An 11,940-nucleotide genomic window follows, 5' to 3' on the forward strand; every position below is an offset into this window, starting at 1 on the left:
CTATGTGATTTGTATGCTACTGATCATGATTTTGCTGAACCATATCGCTTATGTGCTCTTGGTAAAGCATGGGAAAAATATCACATACATGATGGGTTCTTGTTTAGAGCTAACAAACTATGTGTTCCAGAATCGTCCGTGCGTTTGCTCTTATTGCGGGAATCACATGCTCGGAGGTTTGATGGGTCACTTTGGGCGTGAGAAGACGCTACTCATGCTAGCTGACCACTTTTATTGGCCAAAGATGAGGCGGGACGTGGATAGATATGTGAGGAGATGCATTACTTGCAACAAATCCAAGTCCAAGCTGAAGCCTCACGGTTTGTATACTCCTTTACCGGCACCTACTACACCATGGGAGGATATTAGTATGGATTTTGTGTTGGGTTTGCCGCGTACTAAGAGAGGCCATGATTCTATATTTGTGGTAGTGGATAGATTTTCTAAGATGTCCCACTTTATTGCCTGCCACAAGAGCGATGATGCGTCGCATATTGCTAACCTGTTTTTCGGGGAGATTGTACGTCTACATGGAGTCCCGAAGACTATTGTTTCGATCGTGACGTGAAGTTTATGAGCTACTTCGGAAGACGCTTTGGAGAAAGTCGGGGACGAAGCTGCTGTTCAGCACTACTTGTCATCCCCAAACCGATGGTCAAACTGAAGTGGTGAATAGAACATTGTCACAACTGTTGAGATCCATGATCAAGAAGAACTCGAAGGAGTGGGAAGAGTGTTTGCCGCATGTGGAGTTTGCTTACAACAGGGCGGTACATTCTACCACGGAGCTATGTCCTTTTGAGGTGGTGTATGGTTTCAAACCCATTACTCCACTTGACTTGTTTCCTTTGCCCATACATGAGAGAGTTAATATGGAGGCATCAAAGGGGGACGATTTTGTGAAGAAGATTCATGTGAAGACTAAAGAGTTGATTGAGAAGAAAGGCAAGAGCAATGCTACAAGGATGAATAAAAAGCGCAAGGAGATGTTGTTCAAGCCTGGTGATTTGGTCTGGGTACATTTTCGCAAGGATAGGTTCCCGAAGCTGAGGAAGTCTAAGTTGAAGCCTCGTGGTGCTGGTCCTTACAAAGTGCTTGCCAAGATCAATGATAATGCATACTCGATAGATCTTCCGGAGGATGAGTTTGGTGTCGGTAATTCTTTCAATGTTGCTGATTTGACACCATATGACGGAGAAGACCTTGGAGCGTCGGGGTCGACGCCTTTTGAAGGGGGAGATGATGAGGACATCCCTACCTCACTACTACCTCCGTCATTACCAACCGAGGATGAACTCCGCTGTGAAGCCCAAGTCCAATGAAGTCGGGATTGGACCAATGACACGAGCTCGTGCGAAGCTACTTAAACAACGAGTGAACTTGTTCCTAAACGATACCTTGATTGATGAGAACTTTATACTACCTAAGTCCTATTACTTATGTATCATCGGGTATGAAGAGGAGACAAGCATCGCACGAGGAGGAGAGGAGCAGCTGGACGTGAAGATGGACGTGAAGCTGGACAAGGAGCTGGACATGAAGATATCTCATGGACGCGCGAGGGAGGAGCGGGAGGAATGCGCGCGAGGAGAAGAAGAAGTCCAGGCCGGTCCAGCGCCCGGTCAGACCGGCCTCCACGCCAGGCCGCCCGGTCCCTGGCCCGGTCGACCGCCGCCAACCGGCCGCCAACCGGAGGGAGTGCATCGTACCGGTCAGAAACCGGAAACTTCGCAGTTTCCCGGTTGCCGACCGGTTGACCGGACCACCGACCGGACCGGCCGGTCCACAGCCCGGTCGACCGGATTCCAGACCGGACCAGTCCGAGTCTGTCTCGACCAGATCTATTCTGGGTCGGTTTTACTTGTATTTTTCGACCAGAACTCGTCCCGGTCGCCTATATAAGTGCCTTGGACGACCCCCTAGCTGCTTTAGACCACGTTTAAGATAAACCCTAGTTCTTAGTTGTTTGCTCTAGCAAAACTATTGAATTCCTACACCATATTGCTTGATATTGTGTAGATCCTGAAAAAGTCTTGTGTGATCTGTTGTTCCATTGGGAATTAGACGGTTGCAACTTACCGCTTCGTGGTCGGCGGCTACGTGCGCAAGTGTGTGGAGTTGCGAATATCTTGCGGGGTTGAGAGCTGTTGCATTGGCGACAGGGACCAATCGAGAGATCTCGTTGCGTCATACAAGTTATCATCCACTTCATCGTCGTGTTTCTCCGCTGCCATCACCCCGTGATCATCATCACCACCGTTGCTTACTGAGAAGATCGGGCCACCCCTTATCACACCTTTAGCTTGGCGGCAGCAGCCCGGCCCGTTTCCTCGCTCACGGCGCACTGGGCGCGGGCGGCCCGAAGATCCTACTCCAGTTGCGGGACCCGGGCGGCTTCAGCTGCAAGTCGGCAAAGAGAAGCCGTTAGCCAAAAGAAATCAAAGGAAAAGAAGTCAAAGCAAAAGGAAGAAAACCCCACCTTTGGCAGCCTCCAGCTCACGAGCCAAGTCGGCCCGCTCAATCTTGGCCTTGTGGTAGCGGGTCACGACCTGGTTGTACAAGACGGTACGCCGCTCCGTAACCGCCTGAGAGAAACAAAGTCAGGTGTCTAGACGAAACCTGGACCGGCTCCAAGCAGCCGGCCCATGCCTCGGAGGGCTACCAGGATAACAAAAAAATTGTAAAAACGAGATAAAACACTCACCTTGTCAGCCTCCTCCAACTTCGCCAGGTTGGTTAGGGTCTCAGTGGCCCTGGCCCTAAGGTTGGCGCGGAAGCCGGAGAAGAACATCTTCATGGGCGCCACGCCTGGATCACCCTCCCGGCTGGTCACCTCGCAGGCATCCGCCTGGTGCCACGCCTTTTCCATGGTGCCAGCCGAGCCCAGGCTGGAGTCGGAGGCGGACGCCACGTTCAGCAGCCGGGCGCCCTTGGCCACGTGGAGGCCTCCAGTCGGCTCCGACGGACCCTCCATCCTCACCAACGCCCGGGAGCCGGCGTCCCTCGTGCGCGCCGGCTCGTCCCCAGCCGGCTCCTCCCTCAACGGCTCCGAAGATGGAGGCGGCGCGGTCGAAGCAGTCGGCCCGATGGGAGCTGTCATCTCCGGCGCCTGAGGTTCTCCCTCCGGGCTATCCTCCAGCACCACGACGCAGGGGGCGGCGCCGCCGACTCCAGTCGCAGGCGGCGCAGCCCCGCCAGCTCCGGCTCCGGTCGCAGGCGGCTCAGCCCCGCCAGCTCCAGCTCCAGCTCCGATCGAAGGCGGCATACCCCTGCCGGCTCCGGCTGCCGACTCCACAAACCGAGCGCGGCGCGGAAACATATCGTCCACGGTAGGCCGGCGTACCGACTCACCCTGGGCGCCGCAGGAGGTGCAGCTGAAGAAGATGCCCCCACGGAAAGCGGTGTAGCCGCAGGCGGCACGACGATGACGGGCGGCGTGCGCGCATGCGTCGAAGGCGTCGGGGTCGGCTCCCTCCTCTGCCGCTGGAGCGGCGACGTGATGCGGGAAGCCTGCCGAGAGCCGCCGCCCTGGGTGAACTTTATCGGGGCCCTAGTCGGACAAGCAAGAGAAAATAAGCATAAAAAGAAAGGAAAGAAAAGGAATCAAACAAGGAAGAAAAGAGATTTACCCGGCCTGCTCCGGAACCTTCTTGGGCGCCAGCCGGCGCTGCTTCTTGGCCTTAGCCTCCAGCGCGACCGTGGATCCGCCGCTGGCTCGCTTCTTCCCCTTGGGCGCAGAAGTCGCCGAGGCGGCAGGCGGCCTCGCGCGCAGGGGCACCGCGGGGATCGGCCCCGTAGTGGACGTCGCCGGCTCCTCCTCCTCCTGGTGCTCCGGCGAGGGCAGCGGGTTGTGCTCCCCCTGGCCACCTTGGTCGGGCACCTCCGGCAGCTCGTTGTCGCCGGCTTGGTCACCGGCTTGGTCAGCCGGATCAACGTGATCCGGCGTCTAGACCTTCTGCGCCAGGTCGCCATCCTTGATGCCCTGGCGGTCGAAAAGCTGAAAACAAAACAAAGGCAGTAAGTAACAAGTCGGCCACGCAGCTGCAAGCCGGAAGTCGGCCAAAACACAAAACTTACCAACTCAGGCGGCGACGCCCGGTTGTAAGGCGGCAACCCCCAGTCCCAGTTCTCCGTCATGTTGGCCTTGGTGATGTTGTTCACCCGGCGGGCAACCTGGGCCTTGGAGAGCTCCACCTTCGACGTCCGGGTCGGATCAAGTCGGCCAGACATGTGCCCGATCTTGTGGACACGCCTCTGGAGCGGCAGCACCCGGCGCTCAACGTAGGTGCAGAGGAGATCCTCGGTGCTCAGCCGGCCCCATGTGACACACGCTCCCAAGAAGTCCCACAGAAGATTTACCTCCGCGTCCGGGTCCGTCGTCCTGGCGTTGTGGCCCCAGTTGATCCGGCCGACTGGCGGGGCCGGGTTGTACTCCGGCAGGTTGAGCCGGTCGAAGGCCGGGTTGTCGTTCCGCACATAGAAGAACGACATCTGCCAATTCTTCACCGAGTCCACCGTCGGGATTCTCGGGAAGGGCGTGCCTGGGCGGGAGTAGATCGAGGCGGTGCCACAGGCCCGCAGGTGGCCGTCAGTCGTCTGCACCTTGATGTAAAACAGCCGGCTCCAAAACTCGACATCCGGCCACAAGCCGACGTAGCCCTCCATGAAGGCCACGTAGCAGCTGAGGAGGACGCAGGCGTTGGCCGGCAGGTGATGAGGCTGCAGGCCGAAGAAGTCCAGGAACCGGCGGAAGAAGGGTGAAGTCGGCAGGCCCAACCCTCGATCGAGGTGCGCTCCGAAGACCACACGCTCGCCGGGGTTAGGCCTAGGCTCCATCTCGACGCCAGGCGCCCTCGTGATCACCTCCACCGGAATCCGGTGGAGGCGCACAAGCCGCTCGATGTCATCCTCCCGCATATAAGAACCCCTCCAAGAACCGCTTGGTTGGGCCATCGACGAGGAAGAAGAAGAAGACCAAGAAAGACGAAATGGCGAGGAAGAACCACGAGACGGCGGCGACGGTGGCGGCAGAGAGCGTACCGTGGAAACGCGGGGCCCCGTGGCGTCGGCTTGGCGCACGGACGGCTGCGGAGAGATAAAGGGGTGCGGCCGCGCTCGGTCGCCGGAGTTCGCCAGGAGGACGCCGGAGAAGAAGCGCGGTGAAGCGTGCGCAAGCGAGGAAGAAAAGAACTTGGGCGTGAAGACGAAGTGCGCAGGAACGGCGCCTCGATACCGCTCCCAGGGGCATTTATAGCCGCCCGTCGCGCCCGATGCGCTGCCACGTGGCGATCGTGGGCCACGATTGGGATCTACTGCGCCATAACTTCCCCCCACGACAGCAGCAGTTACTGGAAACATTGATAATTAATGTCCCGGTCTCTGCCACAAGCATGTTCTTACACTTTGAGGAATGGTCAGCTACTGATCTTGATAAGTTCTACCTTTCACAAGTTTGGGTTCGTGTTCATGGATGCTGTTATAAGGAGAGATGCGACTACTTGTCACTTTTTGGTGTTGGATCTTTGATAGGGAAGGCTATAGAAATTGATATGGAATATACTAGAGCTCATACTGATGTTCGTATGCTGGTCGAGGTCACTCGCGTTGAGTGTATCCCAACAACGACTATTGATCATACATATGATGGTCAAGGCTATGGTTTGCTTTTTAAAGTTGAGGGGGATAAGGGTAAAGATAAAGTGGACATGGATATGCAAGATGCAAACACAGAAGATGATCCGAAAGGTTCAGAGAGTAAAGATGAAGAGATGAAGAAGGGAGATGAGCCATCTTCTATGGGTGGGCAGGATAAATCATCTTCTACTGCTATTTCTTACCTACCCAAGACAAGTGATGTTCCACCTAAGCAAGCACATGCTGCTTCTCTGCCTGTTCTGAGAGTTGGAGCAATAGATGTACCTTATTCAAATGTTCTGTTTCGGTCTGAAAGAAAGGCTATCAATATTGTACCTCGAAGGCTATGGGGAGATTATGCTGAGGATGATGAAGATAGCCTGCCATCACCACTTCCTAGCCTGAAACAGTCCGGTATCGAGGTTTTAGTTGATTCTACTACTATGGCTGTCAAGAATGATACAGCTACAATAGGTATGCAGGAACTTCGAAACCAGGAGCAAGAGTCTCCTTTTCTGTCAAATTCCTTTCTATCACCTTCTGATAATTCAGGCGATTTTATTGTTGTGTCCTCGATCTCAAATGATACTTTTTTTACAGATAATATTTCTGCATCAGTTCGTCCTCAAAGTGAGGTGCGCACTGGTCGGCTTTTTATGAAGGAAGTGGAGACATTTTCTGCAGCTCCTAATAATGCTCAGGCTGAGGAGCGGCTGCGTGATGATTCTGCGGCGGAAGTTCAGCAGATGGACGAACGCGCGGATGCCGGCGCACGCACCCCTGCGCCTCTCTCTGATGTCTCTCCCATGAGGAATGTGTCTACCTTTTCTGCATCAGGTGGATCACACGGTGCTCATGGTGCAGAACCATTTTCTGCGCTTCCCAGTGATGACACTAATATTATGAGCAATGGTATGATTTACAAAAACCACAAGGAGCAAGAGCCTTCTTTTTCTTCAATTTTTTTGTTAGCTAGACATGATTCTAAAGTTGATTTAAACAAAGCGGCTTCGGTTTCTCCTACAGCCGCTCAATCAAAGGCTGCTAAGATGCCTGGAATGGTTTCAAAAAGTGTGGGCACTGGAGTTTATCTTGGAGCTCGATATTCAATGGAGGACGTGGTGAATTTTGGTGGTATTCCAGCTAAGGCGGCGGAAGTCCGTTCTAGTGAACGGATTCGCCTTCAACCAAACGCTGACGCTCCGCAGATGGAACGTGCTCAGACGTTGACTCAAGCTAAAAAGGCTGGTTCAGGTACATCATCTCACTCCAGGTTTTCTTTAGCTTCTTTGTCTAATGATACTTTTGTATCTCGAGCTGCTAAGTTGGGAGTCTCGCTTGGGGAGTCGTCTAGCAAGGTTTCAAACATGATTCAAAGTATTAAAGATAATGATAACAAGAGAACAATAATTATGCTGTCAAAAAATTTAAAAGAAAAACCTGAGAACAAAGATCAACAGCAATCATCAGTAATTAACCAAGCTACAGAATTATCTCATGATCTTGTCGACGAAGAGCGTCAGATCCAAGAGGAGATGGATGAGTTTCCACGTGCATCTAAGATAACTAAAGTGTATACACGAAAACAAAAAGTTGTAACCAAAGTATGTATACGAAAAGAAAATGTTGTACCTAAAGAGGTACGGAGAAGCGTAAGGCTTAGCAAAAAAAAGTAACCCTTTCAACAATGAGAGGTAGTTTTTGGAATAGTGGGGGTTTCAGAGATTCTGCGAAACACTTTTTTGTAAATGAAACAATTCGAGAACACAAACTAGATTTCTTTGCTATATTGGAATCGGGTAGAGATAATTTTTCGACACCTTTTTTGAATCATATTTCAGGCGGACTAGATTTTCAGTGGTTTTGTGTTCCGCCAATCGGGAGATCTGGAGGTATCCTCGTTGGTATTAATGCTGATACACTTTCGGTTCAGAATATAGTTTCTGGAGATAGATGTGTCAAATTTTATGTCACTTCCAAGAAAGATAATTTTAAATGGGTTTTAGTTGCCGTTTATGGGGCAGCTCAAGATGAGCAGAAGCCCGAGTTTCTAGCTGAATTAGTAAGGATATGTGAGGACGAACCTCTGCCTATGATTGTCGGAGGAGATTTTAACATTATTAGGCGAAAAGAGGAAAAAAATAATGATAATTTCAATGAACGATGGCCTTTTATTTTCAACGCGATCATTGAAAGTCTTGACCTCAGAGAGTTAATTCTTTCAGGACGACAATACACCTGGGCTAATCATAGAGATTCACCCACATACGAAAAACTAGATAGAATCCTTGCGAGTGTCGAATGGGAACAGAAATACCCGTTGGTGACAGTGAGAGCGCTAACTAGGTCCGGTTCTGATCATACGCCTTTGTTGTTAGATTCTGGGGAAGAAGCTTTCCTAGGTAACAAGTCGAATTTTTCGTTTGAGTTGGCGTGGTTGAAAAATGATGGGTTCGCTGAAATAATTGCTCATGAGTGGGCTTCAATTTCAAGAGGGGCAAACGCTATGGAAACTTGGCAAAATAAGATCCGACACCTAAGACATTTCCTCCGTGGTTGGGCACGCAATTTAAGTGGACATTATAAAATCGAAAAAAATAGACTTCTTAATATTATTGACACTCTGGATTGCAAAGCGGAAATAGTCCCGCTAGATGAAGAAGAGAGACAGTCCATGCGTAAGGCGAGGGATGATTTAGCAAAGTTACGACGGGATGAAGAGTCTAAATGGGCTCAACGGGCGAAAGTAAAACATGTGCAGGAAGGGGGTGACAACACTAAATATTTTCACCTAGTTGCAAACGGTAAACATCGGAGAAAGAGAATTTTCCAACTAGAACAAGAGGAAGGAACAATTATCGGTCAAGAAAACTTAAAAAACTATATTACAGAGTATTACAAGAATCTTTTTGGGCCACCAGCACCTAGTACTTGTGTTATGGTGGAATCGATGACTCATGACGTAAAACAATTATCCGCTGAGGAAAATGCGATCTTGATAGCTGATTTTAATGAAGAAGAGGTTAAGGAGGCCGTTATGCAAATGGAAAAAAATAAGGCCCCAGGGCCAGATGGTTTTCCGGCTGAATTTTATCAAATGTGTTGGGAAATTGTGAAAAGTGACTTAATGGCTATGTTCGCATGCTTCCAAAGAGGAGAGTTACCTCTTTTTCATCTGAACTTTGGTACAATCATCCTTCTTCCTAAAAAAGAAAATGCAACCCAAATCCAGCAATACCGCCCTATATGTTTGTTAAATGTTAGCTTCAAAGTTTTTACCAAAGTAGGGACGAATCGAGTCTCAAAGATTGCTGAAAGTGTTGTTCACCCGACCCAAACTGCTTTCATGCCTGGGAGACATATTCTTGAGGGTGTTGTTATTCTACATGAGACCATCCATGAGCTTCATAGGAAGAAACTAGATGGTGTGTTGTTCAAAATAGATTTTGAAAAGGCGTACGATAAGGTAAATTGGTGCTTTTTACAACAAGCTTTACGCATGAAAGGCTTTGATCCAAAATGGTGTTCCTGGATTCAGAATTACATTGAAAAAGGGAGTGTAGGCATTAGAGTGAACGATGACATAGGTCATTATTTTCAAACCAAGAAAGGTCTTAGACAAGGAGACCCTTTATCTCCCATCCTCTTCAATATAGTCGCAGATATGCTAGCTATCCTAATCGCAAGGGCCAAAGAGGATGGCCAGGTTGCTGGGCTTATTCCTCATCTTGTTGATGGGGGGATATCGATTTTACAGTACGCGGATGACACCATCCTATTTATGGAACATGATATTCAGAAAGCTCTAAATATGAAATTAGTTCTGTGCATCTTTGAGCAATTGTCCGGTCTAAAAATAAACTTTCATAAGAGTGAGCTTTTTTGCTTTGGGGAGGCAAAACAGATGGAGAATGAGTATAAAACTCTATTTGGTTGTGACATAGGTTCATTACCTTTTAGATATCTTGGAATCCCAATACATTTTCGCAAATTGAGAAATGGCGAATGGAAACCGGTGGAGGATCGCTTTGAGTCAAAATTAAGTAGCTGGATTGGCAAACTTTTATCATATGGAGATAGACTCGTTCTGATTAATTCAGTTTTAACTAGCCTACCTATGTTCATGTTGTCTTTCCTTGAGATTCCGATAGGAGTTCGGAAGAGATTAGATTTTTATAGATCTCGATTTTTTTGGCAAAGTGATGGGCACAAGAAAAAATATAGGCTAACTAAATGGAATGTAATATGTAGACCCAAAGATCAGGGGGGGTTAGGGATTGAGGTTTTGGAACTCAAAAACAAGAGTTTACTATGCAAGTGGCTGTACAAACTCCTAAATGAGGATGGTATGTGGCAAGAGATACTGCATAAAAAATATTTGCATTCTAAAACTTTATCTCAGGTTTCAGCTAAACCGAATGACTCACCGTTTTGGAAGGGTTTAATGAATGTAAAGGAGGATTTTATATCACGAGGTTCTTTCGTTGTGGGCAATGGGCTTAAGACAAGATTTTGGGAGGATACTTGGTTAGGGGACAGGCCCCTTGCTGATGATTACCCGTCGTTATACAATATTGTTAATCACAAGAATGTCACTGTTGAAAATGTGTTAGGATCAAATCCTATAAATATAGGTTTTAGACGGACTTTGAATGGGAACAAATGGGATAGATGGACACACCTTTTACATAGACTCATTTTAGTTCAGCTAACTGATACTGAGGATTTTTTCAAGTGGAATTTAACTACGTCTGGCATTTTCTCAGTCAAATCTATGTATATTGATTTATTAAATGACGATACTGTTTTCCTCAAGAAATATATCTGGAAGATGAAAGTTCCACTAAAGATAAAGATCTTCATGTGGTTTCTTTATAAGAAAGTGATTCTTACAAAAGATAACTTGGCTAAGCGTAATTGGCATGGTTGTGCTAAATGTTGTTTCTGTGATCAAGATGAGACAATACAACATCTTTTTATTTCATGCCCTTTTTCTCAGATGATTTGGAGGATTGTTTATATGGCTTTCAACATACCTCCTCCCTCGAATATTACAAATATGTTTGGCAATTGGTTAAATGGTGTTGCAAAAAAAGACAAAGTCCACATTAGAGTTGGTGTGTGCGCTTTGGTTTGGGCTATATGGAATGTGCGCAATGATTGTATCTTTAACGAGAAAAGTTTTCCATCATTTTTGCAGGTTATCCCTTTAGCTACTCATTGGATCCATATGTGGTCTTATCTCCAGCCAGAAGAGGAGCGCCATGCTATGGATACTGGGTGCAACCGACTGGCTACGGTAGCACGGGTTTTTTACAGCCGGTGCGGTTGGCGCGCTGATCGTCGTTTGACATGTTGATGCAAAGGCGCTTCATGTTACATTTTTTTAGATGGCTTATTTTTGTTGAGACTTTAAGTGATCCATGAATTGTAATAAGTTTTGACGATGCTGGTTGTAAGACTGTTTTGATTCTAATAAAAGAAGCCGTATGCATCGCTTGATGCAGAGGCTGGGGATATACCCCATTTCGAAAAAAAAAGTCCTAGTCGGCCTGGCTACGGCCGTCTGCGCCGTGGCTGGGCCGGCTTCTACAAGCCATATCCGACTGGGGTTCACACCTCAGACCGACTCGAGGCTCGCGAGTCTTGCACGAGAGGAACTGAGCAGGTGGTCCGGGTTCGCAGGTCCACGCTGACCTCCTCTCCCGTAAAGCGCGGGGCACTAAGAGCAATAGTGCCACGCAGCGGACAGGCCATCATGGCGTACGTCGGTCCGTATCGGCTACAGGGAATGATGGCGACGGGGACATCTCCTCGCCATGCCGCTGACTCCCGCTGGCGGACAAGACAGGCCACTACGCCTCAACGGCTCCATGACATCAACGCCTCGGGAAGGAGCGGAAGCCGGAGCCGGCCAAGCCGGCCACTAGACTATAGGTACTTCTATGTAAAGTGCCAGTGCCTATATAAGCTGGGCTACCCCCTCGTGCGGGGGACGATCGATCATTCTCACTTCATTCTAGTCTTAGCGCTACTCGAGGAGAGAGACCTTCGTCTACCTTAGCCTCCCCGAGAAGCCGGATACAGCTCTAGGAGCACCATTGTACTGTGTGATCATCATATACACTCATAGCAGGAGTAGAGGTGTTACCTCCATTGGAGGGCCTCGAACCTGGGTACGTCGACCGTGTCACTCATCCCCATACCCGCTTCCGGATACCACCGTGAGACCATCTAGGAACCACCTTCGATTAGCCACCCTATGGCATATGCCGTGACGATACCACGACACTTAAAATCTCCACA

This window comes from Lolium rigidum, chromosome 3 (genome assembly GCF_022539505.1).
Source record: "Lolium rigidum isolate FL_2022 chromosome 3, APGP_CSIRO_Lrig_0.1, whole genome shotgun sequence".
In the NCBI taxonomy this organism is placed as follows: domain Eukaryota; kingdom Viridiplantae; phylum Streptophyta; class Magnoliopsida; order Poales; family Poaceae; genus Lolium; species Lolium rigidum.